This window comes from Melitaea cinxia, chromosome 10, assembly GCF_905220565.1.
Source record: "Melitaea cinxia chromosome 10, ilMelCinx1.1, whole genome shotgun sequence".
Lineage (NCBI taxonomy): Eukaryota > Metazoa > Arthropoda > Insecta > Lepidoptera > Nymphalidae > Melitaea > Melitaea cinxia.
In genome coordinates this window covers 6,750,383-6,767,969 of record NC_059403.1, presented here as the reverse complement: position 1 = coordinate 6,767,969, position 17,587 = coordinate 6,750,383, and positions in this window count along the sequence as shown.

The following is a 17,587-nucleotide window of genomic DNA, read 5'->3' as shown; positions in this document are numbered from 1 at the left end:
ATCTGCGTAGATTATCCTCGTACCAACAATCTCGCGCTAAACTGCGGTTTGGCCTCCCGGGCGGCGCGTTTGTTTCAGATCGCTAATACGCCGCTATAACGTCTTTATGATTCGTTTAAATTTAATTGTTACTCTTTCGAGTAAAATAAGTAAGAATAAATTTGTAGATAAAATAACGTATCTTATTATTATTATTGGAACGAAGTTCCTTACAACAGGCTTGACATTTGGCTGGGCGATCGAATTGAAAAAAATGTGATACTAAAACCGTAAGAAAAATATATAACGGGTAAAACTAAAATATTACTAGTAAACTTTTTTTAGATTATTTATGTAATTATATACTGTCGACAAAAATAAATAAAGACATGTTTTTTATTTCACTTAATAGTTTGAATTATTATTATTATTATTTTGTTTGATTTATTTTATTTTCCGGTATTTTTTATTTTCTCAAATACTAAATTTCCTAAATACTTGTATGTCCTTAATTAAAAACCAATCAACAAAATTAAAAAAAAAAATTAAGAACTAGAAAATATATATAAAATTCAACATTTTTTTTTTCAAATTGTGTTGCTTCTATACTATCCGAAGGAACTTCGTTCCTACCTGACCCCATGACACCACATAATTTTTTTATTCTTTGTTGTACACCACATAGAATAATTTAATGCAGAATTGTAAAGTATAAAGTATAATATTATTATATATTGTTTTAGGTTTTAGTTGATATTTATTTTTAGACCAGTGCTTTTAGTTTTTGAAACCAAAAAAAATTATAGTAGGATGAAACCCATTGTAAAAGTAAGAGAATACAACGAAAATGAAAGGAAAAATAAATTACGGGCAATCTGAGGTCGGAAAGTGGTAGGGAGGGGTATTGGGTTTCATATTTTTGGTTTAAAGGTAAAAACCGGTTTATCTCGATTTCCAGATAAACTATAAGTCCTATGGAAAAAAGTTCAATGGCAAAGTTGTAGGTAGTAAAAATATCTACAACTTTTGTGTTTATACTTTTTCACAATAGCCTCAAAACTCAAAAAACTAATTTTTTGGTTTTTAACCTTCTTTTTTTACAAAATTTGGTGAAAACTTACTTTTTTATGTTCAAAACACACTATAATTTTTTTGTTTTAAAATATTTACATTTTTCACCTATTTTGAGCTCAATATCGAAAAAGCACCCTCCCAACTAGAAAAAAGTCAGGCTCAATCAGATCATGTATCTGGACCGGATCAGGATAAAATAAGGCATGCCAGATCCGGCAAGCTCTATTAGGACCAGGTCTGGTCCAGAAAAGGATAGCCTGATGTAAAATTTAATCAATTATGGTAAAACATAGTGGATCAGGACCTGGCCCGGTCCAGATAAAGATAGCCTGAAAGAAATTACGTAAACTGAGCCTGAATCGCGCTATCGATGTTTTAAGCGCACTTCGTATATATACAGTTATCAGGACAGTCTAGCAGGGAGTCTATTTCTACACAGTGGAGCAATCGTAAGTAGTAGGAAGTACTAAATTAGTAGAAGTTATAGCGTGAAATTTCATGACAAAGCTGACCAATATACAGTAGCACGTGCAATGTGTTTTTACTAACTCTTAGTTTCAATAGTATAAACAGAAAACAATTTATTGATTTCTAATCTTGGGAGCTCTAAGTTAGTTCTAGATTTTGAAGAATTCAGACGTATTAATAGCATGACGTATCGTAACTGACTGTAATAGTAGGCTAGTTAAGCGCTACATCAACTGGAACATTTCAAACGTAGCACCATACTAAATCCCGTTTAAAATTCACGAGTTAAGCCGAGCTGAGTAATGGCGGACGAGACTGACATGACATCTATAATGTTTCGTAAATAAACCATAAATATACAGTGATTTGTATCATTCAAATTGTTGCTTGAAGCTTCTTGTTGTGGTTCAGTATTACTTTGTAAGGGTTTTATTAATGCGAAGATAAATAAATTACAGACTCAAAGTGCTAATTGAATAAAATTTATTTTAAATTTAATTTTAATATTTCATCGGTATGCTGCTCAGCTGTTTTTTGTGCCTATTTGGTAGTTAAGATATATTTTATATTTTTAGTTTTTTCAATCTCAATCAATCAATTAATTGGGACCACCAGACGAGCATCAGTTCCGATTGGGAATTATTAAAATTATTTATAAGCAATAAATTGCCACTCTGCCCGCTAGTGGATAATATACACACTATGCTATACGATATTTCGAACCGAAGTAATTTCTAACGCCGTCTATCGGGATCGTATAGGGTTCCGATAGATGGCAGTTACGAACACGACGAGTACGTACAGTTACATAAATAAGCGTCATCAAAGATTTACTCATCTTGATAAAATTTAAAGGGAGGTACTTGTTCTAACTGATTCAAGAATTATTTTTTGTTGGATAGTTCAATTACCGAAGAATCCTATATTCTATACTTATAATATTTTAGTAGGTTTTTTCTTTAATGCGGGTGAAACCGCGGGGTATAGTTAGTTTTTGTTTAAAGTTGTTGTTTATTTGTGTTAATTTTATATGAATACGTTGATAGGCTTAGGTATTGTGTTGCAATAACTGTTTGTTTCTAAAGTAACTAAATGAAATAAAAAACGACTTAATTGGTATCTTGATAATCAAGTCAGTGACAGACAGTCATAATAAATTATCATAAGTGAAGATTTTAAATTTCTTTGAAAAGTAGCTATAATTTAGTAAATTATGTTGCAAAACTATTTACTGAAATTTTCTTCCTGGCTTTAATTTTTTATTGAAAATTGAATTTTCGTTCAGCCCGCATAAGTCCAAAAGGCTACGAAACTGTCATGACCTATGTCTATAATGTACGTATTAACCACATATGAAACGTAACATTTTAAATAGCTGTCACGTTTTGTCTTTGAACTTACAAAACAAAGGTCAGAAACGTAGTATGTGTACTGAATCAGCCTGTACACGGCACGTAGGCAACGTGTTTTTTTTCACAAGGTAAGTATTGCTTGTAAACTTTAATGTTACTTTTATTTAAATAATTGATAGGGTATTTAAAATTCTATTGAGCTTTTTTTTCCATTGCATCGGTCCGTCCTCTTCTTCTGTCAATATGTTATTAGCGAAAGGTTTATTTTCCGAGTTATTATTAATAAATGGTGATGGATTACAGGAAAGTCAATGTGTCGGTAAAATTGTGGTCTATTAAATAAAACCTAAATAAACAACACATTATATAGACAAAAAAAAGAAAAGGTCCTTAATATTCATCTTTTATATTGTGTGTTAGGTTAAGATCTTTTTTTAAAGGAGACATATTATTTATAAGTTTTTTTTTAACAAAGTTGTGATTCTTTTTAAAAGAATTATTATAGAGGTACACCTCTATAATAATTCTCAATATAAAATTTATCAACGAATTTAATTATATTGTTTTATATTTCTTCAGCAATCCGTAATAGAGGAGCGATAGATGGATTTTTATATAAAGCCACGGAACGCTTAAATGCCGTTCAGTAACTTCAACATAAATTTTTAAGAAAATTCCTTTTTTGTTACAAACGAATTTTGTACCAAAACAAGCATGTTTTTGACAGCGAAATTACTGTGTTGGATAGAATTTTAAGAATATAGAATGAAAATATAGGTACAACAAAACGAATCCGACTGAAACGTTATAAATGCGGAAAGCAGGTTAAAATGGAATTGAACAAGAAAATGAAGACCTCATTACGAAGCTGCGGAGAGATCACGTAATATCATATTTAAAAAAAGTTTTAGTTTTCTTTTTGCTTATAAAACCTTTTTAAGTGAGTATTTTAATTCCCACAAGTATTTATGTAGTGGTTCCAAAAAGCTGGTACGAAATAAAAAATAGCGTCAAATATTCACGATATGAGAATTTGTTAGTCCAGCCACGTCCTGTGTAATTTACGAGCTGGCTGTGCAACTCGGGAAAAAATGTAAAGAGGAAACTGTAAAAAAAAACTTGGCAAGCGCGAATCGTCGTGTCTCTTGATGGTTCATTGAGTTCCACTGAATAGTGCAGCTTGTGATATATATGTGACAAAATTATTTTAAGATTTTTCCTTTTTTGCTTTGACAATTGCAGGTTTCATCTACTTACCACTACAAAAATATTTAGGTAAGCGTGATTTTGTTACTCTTCGTCAAAGTTTCTTGGTCGTTCTTAGATTCAATAACTTATATTCGAATAATTAATGCATATTGTTTAAGTAACTATATTATGATTTTCATCGCCAGTAGGACAAAAACTAATGTCATTGAAAATCCAAATCAAGCGATTGGATTCACATTAACATAACGGATGAACGGATGTAAAACCACATCAGTTAGTATTAAACATGTATCCTAAACAAAGTCAGTTAATTTTGGACGTTACAAAAGTACAGAGAAACATATTACATAAGATACACGTTAAGCTTTAACTTCGCTAGTTTTTGGTAGGTGACTTATTATGTAATTGATCAATGACTGAATTACTGGGAAAGTGTGTAAAAGTACGACACTTCCCAATCGCGATTCTTCCCAAAGTTAACAAACTGGCCGTTGTTATCTACGAGTCAAATTCCTTTCCACATGTTTGACCCGACTCTTTACGTGTTTTGTCAATCTCGTATACTTAGCTATTGAGTAAAATCGGAACGGATGTTTTGTTAGAAATATAAAACTAAATCGAACTAAACACTAAGCTCTAAACTTTAGATATAAAATTCAGCTGTTTAAAAACAAGGTACATTTTTAAATAATGTGACGGTGATAAATTTTATTTATTCCAGTGATCCCTAAAGACCGAAGCTCCGTATGCACTCGTAAATATTTGTACTACGTCTATTTATAAATATGATTTTTCACTTATGCGAACTTTGTTTCGTTTATTTATTTTTAATTAGGTAATTTCGCTGAGAAAACGAAAGAGAATATTTTATAACTTCGTTTTACATTAAAAAAAAACTATTAGATGTTGTAATAACGTAAAAGAATCTTCAATGCAACTAAGTATATGATGTTATCAAGAATAAGTGTTTTAGGTTTGATATTGATAGATCGTATCGATCGAAATTGTTTATCGCCCTACTGCTTGACATAAGCTTTTTCTCCTATAAAGAAAACTGGTTGAAGTGCTTGGTATGCAGTTGACTTAATTTAAGTCTATTTAAATACAGGAATGTTACTCGTTGGTACAGTTTGTAATGACACTGCTTCGTTGTGGGTTCTGGGACTGCACAAACACCCAGACCACGGCAAACACCTGTATGGCCGATACAAATGTTTGTCATGTGTGGGGATCGAACCCGCAACTGCCAGCGCAACAGGTACAATCCATGGCTGTGACCGTTGCGCCAACACGGCGTCAAAGTAAATATGTGTGAAAAAATAATAAGTAGCTAGTTAAGTACCTCTATTATTGAAATTTATAAGCCTTTTTAAATTTGTCTTGCAATAATAGCGAAAATATTTGTAAAAAAGTAGCTGAACTTTCAATCTTACATATAAAATTCTCGTGTCACAATGTTAGTTAACATACTCCTTCGAAACGGCTGGACGGATTTTTATGAAATTTCGTGTGTACATCGGGTAGGTCTGAGAATCGACCAACATCTATTTTTCATACCCCTAAGTTATAAGAAAGAGGGGGATTAAGGGGGGTTAATAACATAACTGTGGACTGTGTGAATCGAGGACGATGTATGTACATTTTTAGTCTTCCGTTCACGACTACATTAAGACGAGAAGAAGAGAAACAGTAACTTGTATGTAATATTTTTTTAAAGATGGATTGAATGGTAAAATTAGTGCATTAAGGCAAACTAATACATAAGCTCTATTATATTAAGAACACAATATACTATTTTAGTATGCATACAACTGAATTGGATTAAGCAGTAGTAAATTATTTAATCAGGATCTTCAAGTTCTAGTTAACTACGACGCATAAATCCTCTATCTTGAGTAATAGAATAGATTAATTTGCAACAGTACTTCATCTCGTATTTCGCGGTAAGGAAAACATCGTTGATCTGACACAATTTTGGGATGAAACCGAAACATGTAACCATCGAGCACTGGGTTATGTTGTTCGCCGATTTACATTTATAGCTATCGACGACGGATTTGTTTGCAAGTCAATTCTATTGTCTCGTTTCAATAACGACTAATTATTATATTATGGTAGTTAATTTCATTAAAATCAATTAGAATGTTAATGTGTAAAAACCAGAGAAACTTGTATATAATAAATTTGTATACGACATCATACATATATCAAGTTTGAGTTATCTACGAGTATACATATAATAAAATGGTAGGAAAGTCAAAACTGTACATTGAATATTTTTTTTAAAGAATACTTGGGGTGTGATCTACAGTCGATACCGAAGGCAAAAATATAGTTTTTAGAATTTTTGTCTGTTTGTCTGTTTTTCTGTTTGTCTGTATGTATGTCCGGGATAAACTCAAAAATTACTGCATGCTTTTACTTCAAATTTGGCACGAATATTATTAAGAAGTCGGGTCAACATATAGGCTACATATTATCACGCTCTCACCTACGGGGAACGAGCATTGAACCTTAATTTCTACAACGCATTCTGTAACAACATGCAATCTAAGTTGTTGTTATTATGTTAATAACCATGCTATAAGCTAGCTTCACACTTTAAATAAAGACACTCTGTAGTATATTAAGTATCAGCATTGCACCCGTGCGAAGCCGGGGCGGGTCGCTAGTAAATTAAATTTATTTATTCAAAAACTCTTACGACTAGTACCGACACAAAATAACAGGCCCGTTTAGACATATGACAAATAACCTAGAACGTAACTTGGTACGAAACTGTAAGAAACAATAAAAGAATTATTAATAACATAAAGTGTTTTTAAAACAAACTTACATTTTTGGCGCGTTAAATAATATGCTAGAATATATCTTTTCGCGCTTACTTTACGAAACGTCTCAAAAACAGTTACGTTCTAAGTCTTTTTTTTTAAACACTAGTGCTGTAACTAATTCATTACTGAATTTCACCAGCTTCATTCGATTTTAATCGTAATTAAATGTTGTGTCGCGATCTTTACTGAAAAAAAAGAGCTTGGCGCTCAAAGTTGTAAATAAAATTTTGATTTGGCTAATCAACCACGAAAAAATTCGAAAAAAAAATATGTTTCATTATAATTATTAAAATTTGCGTTAACAATAGAAAACAATATAAAAATATAAAATAAAGACAAATTGACCTTTTGTACCATTGTATTATTTCAAATTACCGATTATACAATATTAAAATTTAAGTTAAATTTCTGATCAAAATTTTAATCAATTGCACTTTACATTACATAATCATATCGATCAAATACAACAAACTTGAATCGATTTATCGTGAGTATCGAATACCGAATTGAAAGGTTACTTCGCTATTTACGTCCCGATGACATAATTCCAACGGGCCTATTATTTTGTGACGACTATAGTTCCGACATGGTTGGTTTCAATAATCGAATAAAACAAACGTCAATGCGGCTACAATACGAGTTATCTGTTGACTCGTAGCTATCCGCAGTGAAAATGGATAGTGTAAATTTGCCAATCCAACTATTTACCTAACAGTTTAAACTTCAATCTCATTCTAATACATAACAGAAATGTACAATAACCTATTCCACAGAACGACCAATTGTTAAGCAATCGAAACTTATAACTAAAAATGATAGAGAAAAATATGTGTCTGTAACCATATACATGTATTTAGTGCTGGTAGCGTTTGTAAAAAGCTTAACTTCTCATTACAACGCTACCTTAAGACGCGTATGTATTCACAACGTAACAGCTAATCGCCTGAGCAATAGAAACCGCGAAGGCAGTAAATAAGATGTATCTACGGATAGTCGTAAAAATGTCTGAAAGAAATACGTATTTTCTCGATAGGAAGTTTTAAGCCAAGCACGTGATCTTGATGGAATAGCCTGTGAGGAACAGTTAAATGTTTTTTTTTAAACTTACTTTTACTAAACCGCAATAAACAACATAAATAATATGTTACGTAATTGAAAATATAAGAAATATAAGACTTTCAGGGGTTTTGTAACAGAGGATTATGATGGCGATAATAGCGTTTGTAATACCTACTTGATCCAAATTATTTTTCCTCTGTCGTCCTATTGTTATTTTAATGTTGTAAATAATTATGCTTGATGTTGCTTTTATTATATCAATTAAAATTCTCCTTAGTTTGAATTGTTATTTATTAGATTAAGGATATAATTGCAGGTTAGAATGTGGTGCAAAATTAAACGAAATGGCCGCGAACGCTGCAATGGAACAAGAATACAACGCCGTTCCCCATTACTGTGGCGATTTCCGGAATGTCAAGTAAAATTATAGCAAATTTTCAAGCCCGGGGAATCACATCTCGCGATATAAATGTTAGGATGCTGCGGTATTCAAATATACGCAAGAGTCAGGATAACCACTATGGGTGTGGACTTTAGATCGAAATTGGTATTTTTAACCCATTCCAATAAAAGTTCAGTCTAAACGGCATTCGACTTAAATGTATTTATTATTTTGCTATAGAATAGCCAGTTACCAGGCGGTTATTTTGTTGAATTTATTCGTGTGTATTATTCATATAAGAAATCCGTATAATTGATATATTACGACTATAATTATTACAACCAGCACAGTTCAGTTCGCAGAATTAGAAAATAAACAAATTCCTACAATAAAAGTAGCCTAAGTTACTCCTTATTACATAAACAATCTGCCAGTGACAGTCCCATCAGAACCGGTACAGTCGTTTCAGAGATTAGCCGGAACAAACACACTGACAGACAGACAAAAATTGTAAAAATGTTATTTTGGTATATGTGGCGTGTATACATCCATATGCATTTAGTAAAAAGCGGTTATTTTAATATTATAAACAGACACTCCAATTTTATTTATTCGTATAGATGTATAGATCATATCGACGTAGGAAAACATATTTGCTGTAAGTAGACATATTGCAATTGTTCACCAGAGCCAAGAAACTTTATTGATTTCGGAAAAAAATTCATAGTGTTTGACCTATCCATGATATTGCTACCATTTTTGAAACATATGTTTATTTAGCTGCCAGACACTATTTGCAATGTAAATTTTTTATCCAAAGTTACTATAAGTACATGTTTGGCTAGTTACAGCAAACAGTTTTTTAAATCACCTACCTTTAAAACGCTGTAACTAAGGAAGAAAAATGTACGCGTAGATGGAAATATTATTAATTTACAGGCGGTAAATATGCTGTATGTAGTAAATTTATTTATTTGGGTACTGCAATTCAAAATGTAAGATTAAATTTATAAGTATGATTAGATCTAGAAATGCAGTAAGTCAGTCGGTAATGTAATGTTTGGTTGAAAAAAAATGTCGTTTACCATTTGTAAAAAAAACGTGGTCTTTTGAATTGTTGAAACAAAATTTGAAACTCTAATTATACTGCCGGAACTTCGTTTCAACAATACGATGAATTAAAAAAGTATTTTTCTCTTATATATAAGAAATAAAACGTAAAAAAATAAAATATTCAATATAAAAAGTAAGGCCCTAAAACTAGTTAGGAATGCAAGATGTAAATAAAAACATTGTATCCAATCAAAGAATGTTTATTTAAAACTAAAAAACAGAAACTTAGTGCCAATTTGCCTCATTTTATAGAACGAAAGATATAACAAAATACAATTATAATTGAAACTTAACATGAAGACATTGTGTTCAATCAAAACCATATTTAAGGAAAAGCAAATAAACCATTGATATTAAAATTATGCTATCGCGAATCATTCACATTTTTTTTTTCAGTCATCTTCATCGGTTTCAGGTAAACAGTCATTTGTTTTACAGCTGTACTTAAAACCTAAATATTCTTTGGCGTAAATATTTGGAATCACTTTTTTCTCTACTAATTTTTTTAAGTCATTATATTTTTGTTGGGATATTGGTAACTTAGTCAAATATAAATTTGATTTCGGCATTGCACTATTGAGGCTGCTCAATTGCACTTCAATTGTTTCAGTTTGTGGCAACATTGAGTTTTTCACGTACATCACATTTGGTTTACACCTTTTAAATGTAACCACACGCATCTTTGAAATATTGATTCTTTGGTTTTTCTTAAAAGTATTATTTGTTATTTCTTCAAATCCCATAAAATTTGTTCCTTCAAGTGTGGTTACTTTGTAAGGAAAGGGGTTCTTCCTGGCTATTTCTACAATAGTAGGCCATTGAGATGGAGCCCATACTATTGTTTTCTTTACTGCTCGTTCTATCACAGAATGCATGCTATCTACAGGCATATATGTATGGCCAGGGATCAAGTAGTTCATCTGAATAACTTCAAGATTAACACACCTAGATAATGCAAAGCGAAACATAGATAAAACGGTCTTATTTTTGTTTTGTCCGTAGCAGGAATCGGAATACAATAATAAGGTCTTAACTTTGACTTGAGAATCAACTTCCATTATATAATTTAGTAAACATGTCGAAATCTCATTTGCTCCACGATGGGCATCTGTTTCATTCCATATATTACAGAGCCCTACCTGCGTGTTACTTTCATAAATTGTGAAATTATACACTGATATTTTTCGGCTATAATAAAGGGCCATGTTGTCACCGTGTGGAGTATTAAGCACTTTCTGCATGTCAAAGCTGGCACAGATAACACTTTTGTCTGCCTTGTTAAGATCCTGATGACATAAAAATCGTTTGTATGATTCTTCTTTCTCTTTTATGTGCTCGTTTAACTCGTTCATTTCCTCTTCAGTTTTCACCTCGAAGGTTTTTGTGGCCAAACACTGAATACATTTATCCTTTTTTGGGATATGGAAGCCAATATTGAAAGTACTACGAAACCAATTTGAAAAAACTTTAAAAGACATAGGTTTTACATTTTCACCGCTGCAGTGCTCTTTGTAAATGTTGTACAAGTTAGTAATATTTTTGAAATTTTCTGGCAGGTACAGTCGTGTGGAATCTTTGCGACAATAATGAGAAGGCAATAATGGCAGAGACATAACAAAAGACTTGGCTTTGGCGATGACTTCCGGTGATGTTTTATTATGACCACCGTTTTTACCTCTTTCGTCAAGTTTGGAAAAATTGTCTGTTGAATTTTGCAGTGTATACAAAATAAATCTCTGCGTCACATCGAGAGTCGCGATAAGAAATTGTTGGCAGACCTTTCTCCTTCCTTCTCCTTCATTAATAAAATATTCATATGTGATGCTCCGCCTAGATACTCCTCTATTTTGTGACGTGTGGTTCTTTACACTTTTTTTATGAAAGCATTGAGCAATCCAATCTTTGCGCCTTTGCGTACACTTAAGATTCCAAAAATAGTTAAATAAATTTATACGCCGTTCTTCGGTTATGTTTTCACAGTTATTTCTACATTTTTTGCCAGTACATGGGTTTGGTTTCATTTTTTTTTCCTCAATAGATTTTCCTTTTCGAGTTAAATATTGTTTCCCTTTTTCCTTTTCTTCTTCATTTTCTTTTTTAATCAACGCTTTTGTTTTATTTTTTTCTATATTTATGTGCCTATGATTTATCTTTGTTTTTATTTTGTCTTTATGTTTGCCTTGCTTGTTCTTATTTCTTTTTGCAGTTTTAGTGTGTTGATCTCCATCTTCCATCTCGTCAGATGACTCTTCCTCTTCACTCCAATCTGTTGTGTCATCTGATACAAATGCTTCATTTAATAATAACGTATCCACATCGTCCACATAATCAAGATAACATTTATCGAAATTTAGTTTTTTCTTGCATCTTTTAGGATTTATCCTTCTGGTACCTCTGTCCTCTGTTATCTGTATTTTGTTTGTTTCAGGGGATGGTAAACTACTTCGAAACTGTATCTGTACCAGGTTGCTGTCACTCGTTCTAGGGAACATTGATAGACTTGGAGATCCTATTGGCACTATATTGCTCTCAATTGTAGAACTGTTGTCAGGAATAAATTGCATCTGCACAACGCCATTTGTAGCAGTACTTATGCCAGGAATCAGAGAATAGCTTGAAGATGATACCTTTACTACGTCGCTCTCAATCGCAAAACTCGTTGAAGGTACTAGAGATGGACGCCAAAACTGTAGCACGTTACTTTGAGTAGCAACTGGAGATGGACCTTGAAGTTGCGTTTGCACGTGGCTCTCTACTGCTGCACATGTTCTAAGACCGGAGGGTAGACTTTCAGGGTCCATCAATTTTACATTGCTTTCGATCAAAGCTCTCTTCTCAGTAGCTGGTGATTTTCTTTGAGGCTGTTCCATAATACTCTCAACATCACCACCTAATTCTGGGATAGAATAGAGACATTGGGTTTTGATTTGCTTACCATCATTCTCAACTGAAAAGTAGGCTTTACAAGCTGTTAAATGTGGAATACTTTCATCCAAAACATCTTCATTCTGGACGGTTACAGTAAAATCTAATTTAGCGTGTTTTGTAATACATGTTTCGTGGGTGATTTCGCAATCTTTATGCAAGTCTGTTGGGATTTCCTTCAAGCCCGAAGCTTGAAGCGGTGGCGGTATAATTTGTCTTAGTATATGGTCGGTTGCAGCTATGTATTTTTCTGGGTTTCGAAAAGTTGGAGTCAATTCTTTGCTACTAGTCATGTTCTCTTCCAAATTCCATGTATGTCGTGGTGTCGTTTTGCAATTGTTTTGCGAAAAATTATTAGATTCATCGGTCTGTGATTTTATTGTTTTGTTGTTCAATTTCGACGGAATTAAATTGCCTTGTAGGTATAGTTTGTTTCTTAATATTTGTATTTTAGGTTTCTTTCTTGAATGCTCTTCAACAATGTCTTCTTGAAGAGGTCTCAATTCGTCCATCCATTCCCTGCGTTTCGCCATCTAAAATAAGCAATGCAGCTTTAAAAAAATATCTTGTTACCCTCGTTGGTCTATTGATTGTGATTGCTGATTATAGGTCATGAGGTTCCGGTTCGATTCCCGGCTATGTCAAAGTGTAATATATGTGGTTTTACTGTTGTGAAACTACCTCAATTGCAGCTCGTAACCGGGTTTGTGCTCGTAGTATATTGGTTGGTTCGCCACCAGTCACATTGGAGACTAAATACGTCGGTAAAATGCCTACTCCGTCAGGGATTATAGGTGTAACGATATTCATAAAAAATCTGTAGACGGACAAGTAAATTGATCATTTTTATACTTTGAAACTACCTAGAAAAAATTATTAAACCTAATTATGGCAAATTACAAATATCTTTGCTTGTATCAGATAGATTCGATTAAGATACAATACGTAAATAATTATCGACACTTAATAATAATTATTTGGAAAATTTACTTACGTTTTCGTAATATAATACTCAGGTTCAATGTAAATCACGCTACTTATTACGGATACTCAGCACACACAACGTTTCAAATCAAATGCCACGCTTATAATGAGACAATAACAGAATGTCGTACAAGGAACGAAGGGTGCGGGCGGAGCCGGTAGCGATGCGGTAACACCGACACAACTTCAAAGTACTATCATTTTTTCAATGGCGTAACAGTAAAATGAATTGATAAATGATTTATCAAAATGCATTATCTCAAATTTCTAAAAAATCACAGGTTTTTAAAATGGATTATGTGGTGTGAGCTTTTAAAGTAAATACGTGATGATTTGCTGTAAATAACAAAAACTAAGACTGTAGGTTCCCTAAACTTGCTGTAAGTAAACGAATGTAAAAATCACACGCCACAGAAATGCTGTAAGTAGCGTTAAGTTTTTAAATGGGAAGAAGTAAGTATTTGTAAAGCAAAAAATGCAGTCTTTCTTTTGCTGTAAGTACAAAATGTCTAAAATGACTAGATTTTGGTCTACATACAGCATTTAATCTTGCTAAAAAAAATATAAGTACGGGCGTTTTCAACGGCGTATGTAATTTTTTTTTCATCGTAGAGACACACGACCCGGATCATTCGATGCGGCTTTTTTTTCTGATTCCAATGGTAGTAAAAAGTCACTTTAGGTATTTTGTCTACTTACAGCAAATATGCTTTCCTACGTCGATATTATCATATGCTAACAATAAAATGAATAATTTTAACTATTTAAAAGTAAACTAACTAGTTATAAATTAGTCGGCTTTTACTTAAACACAGGCATTAAGTTGCCTAATTTAGAAACATGACCGTGTCTATGTTATTTTAACATAATATATAAAAATATCTTCTACAAGAAGAACGAAGCGTAGCCAGCAATGAGGTGTTACTGTCTAAATCAATCAAATGTACACAACTACGAGGACAGCGTACACTAGAAATTAAATTGAACAAACAATTTTATTTTAAATTGAAAAGGCTGTTAATCACTTTATCCAAGTTCAAACTGTTTGTAACGTCTGACTAAGTTTGTCAGTAAGTTATATGCCGCGTCATATATCATTACACAGCGCTAGGGTGGCTCACTTAATCTAAATTTATTACTCTGACAGTATTTTGGCGCTCGTCACTAAATTTTTGCACGGCTTAATGTATTGTGATTGCAGAGAATTGTGTTTTAATGGTAATTACTGCTACTGGTGAACAAGATTATGCTTTTTATGCTTAAGTCATTAATTGTATTTAAGTCTTCGCCAGCACTTATTGAGGCTTCTTGAGGCTTTGTCATTGTTCTGAGAATCATTTATTCTAAGACTTCAATATTGAGTATTATACTGACTACCGAGCTTTCGTTTATTTAATCATTAAAATATTATATTATTATCGCGTCAAATTTAATAAAATGTGTGAATGTGAATATTTTACTGTTGAACAAAGTAACATTATTTTAATAACCTATTTATTATTGGGGTTCAGTTTGAATGTCACGTGTCTTAACTTAGTTTAGACATTATTTGGTCGAAGAATAGTAAATCCTTGGACAGTATTATCGCACTTAGTTAAATAAATAAATAATAAATAACACATGGTTTTCTGTTCCTATAGTAAGCAAATTAATGCTTGTGTTATAGGCAATAGTCGACTGTTATAACTAGTTTTTTTTTTAACCGACTTCCAAAAAAGGAGGAGGTTCTCAATTCGACTGTATTTTTTTTTTTTTTTATTTTTTTTTTTTTTTTTTTTTTTTTATGTATGTTACATCAGAACTTTTGATCGGGTAGACCGATTTCGACAAATTTTGTTTTAATCGAAAGGTGGTGTGTGCCAATTGGTCCCATTTAAATTTATTTGAGATCTAACAACTACTTTTCGAATTATATCTAATAATGCGTTTTTACTTGACACTTTTTTCGTCGACCTACGTTGTATTATACCGCATAACTTTCTACTGGATGTACCAATTTTGATAATTCTTTTTTTGTTGGAAAGGGGATATCCCTAGTTTGGTACCGTGATAAGAAAACTAGGATCTGATGATGGGATCCCAGAGAAATCGAGGGAAACTCTCGAAAATCCGTAATAATTTTTACTGGGTGTACCGATTTTGATAATTTTTTATTTAATCGAAAGCTGATGTTTATCATATGGTCACATATAAATTTTATCGAGATCTGATAACTGCTTTTTGAGTAATCTTTGATAACGCGTAGTTCCTTGACCATTTTTTCGACGATCTACGTTGTATTACTTGTCGATGTAATTGAAGTCGGTTTTTTTTTTCGTTTGCGAGCAAACACAATTATTTTCATTAATATACATAGAAACACTGAACATATAAATAAAATATTACACACAGGTTCAGGTGGCAATTAAACCCGAAACCTGCGGAGCAGAAAGCAGGGCCACTAACAAACTGTGCCAATGACAAACAATGACAAAGTTTTAAATAATATTTTATATATAATTAAAAATATACATGCAAATATTTTTTATTCGTAGCAGGAAAGAGTAAACATCGCTTTATTTCGGTTATGTAATTGTAACGAAATTTCCAAATAAAAGAGAATAAGTACGTTAAAACGTAAATGTCACCTAGTTTTGTATAGTTTTGTACGCGGGTGAGGCTTTATTACTCCTATTACGGGTATCTTTCACAGTTTTATGTTTCACACAACTGGGAGTCAGTCCAAGTTGATATAGTTTGCCAACATATTAAATGCAAATGACATTTATATTAACATATAAAATCGTTTAAAATGTTATTACGTGTATGAATGTGGAGTAATGGAACGTTACTCATATTTGACCAATTACGTGACGTTGCAAGTCGGTTTTTGACTTGTGAAATTGTTTGTTAAAATTTTTATTTCTGTGGTAACTATATAAAGTCTTCTTTTTATTAAAATATTTTACATAAGTTTAATTTAAGAAAGCTTGTAGATTATGAAGGTAGGGCTAAGTACTGTTTAGTGTGAGGTATTTTTTTTATATTAACTCATAATATAAAATTATCCCTGAGCTAAATTTAAGATCTTTCACAGTTCATAATATTTAATAAATAGAAAACTTGAAAATAAATTTGTAATATTTTATTAAAAGACTAGCTGACCTGGCGAACTTCGTATCACCTTATTCTTTTCTGAATAATAACATAATATATCAAAATAAAATATAGCCTATCTTTTAAGTTGGATCAAACTGCACACGGTGTTTAAATTTGATTAAAATCGGTTAAGTAGTTTAGGAGTCCATTGAGGACAAACATTGTGACACGAGATTTATATATATTAAGATTTAGGAAAACACCAAGGTCGTGGCAAGAAATTCATTTTTTATCGGAATAAATGACAGCAAACTTTGTACAAATGAGCGTAACATCCGACTCTAGCAGGATACCATATTCGGCCGCCATATTGACGGCGCCATATTCGCCCCGTCATCTGATTAAGTTGGTAAATCGAGTGGAAGGATTGATGGATGGCTGGATCATTAATTATGTTTTAACGTAGAATCTTTGGGAAAAATCGTGACTTGGATGTAAATATGTGCACTATGATAGGCTTCGTTGAGCGAGATCGCTGTCTGTTTATTGTTAGCTTATTAAGACAGCCTTTTATGGGAAACTTTATTTGGGCTTTCGTTGCTGATCCAGTATGAAAAACATATATATATAGGAAAATACTTTTGTATGGTTTTACTGTATAAATTATATATAACTATATATTATATTATTATTTATTTTAGACCATATATTACTTAATGTTATTTGAACATTTAAGTTCCGATACACGCAATCTCACATAGAAATACTTGAGGTGATAATAATCACATATTTATCGTTAATGCTTTTTTAACTGACTTCTAAATAGGAGGAGGTTACTCAATTCGACCGTATATATATTTTTTTATGTATGTTCGGGGATAAATTTGTCGTTTATGAACCGATTTTGATAATTCTCTTTTTGTTGGAAAGGAGATATCCCTGGTGTGGTACCATGATAAGGAAACCAGGACCTGATGAAGGAATCTTAGAGAAATCGGGGGAAACTCAAAAATCCGTATATCTTTTTACTTTGCCTATGTCCAGCTGTGGACTCCAATAGACTGAATTGACTGACTGACTGATTTTAAAATTTAAAAGAAAACAGTATCAACAATCAATGTAAAGATAAA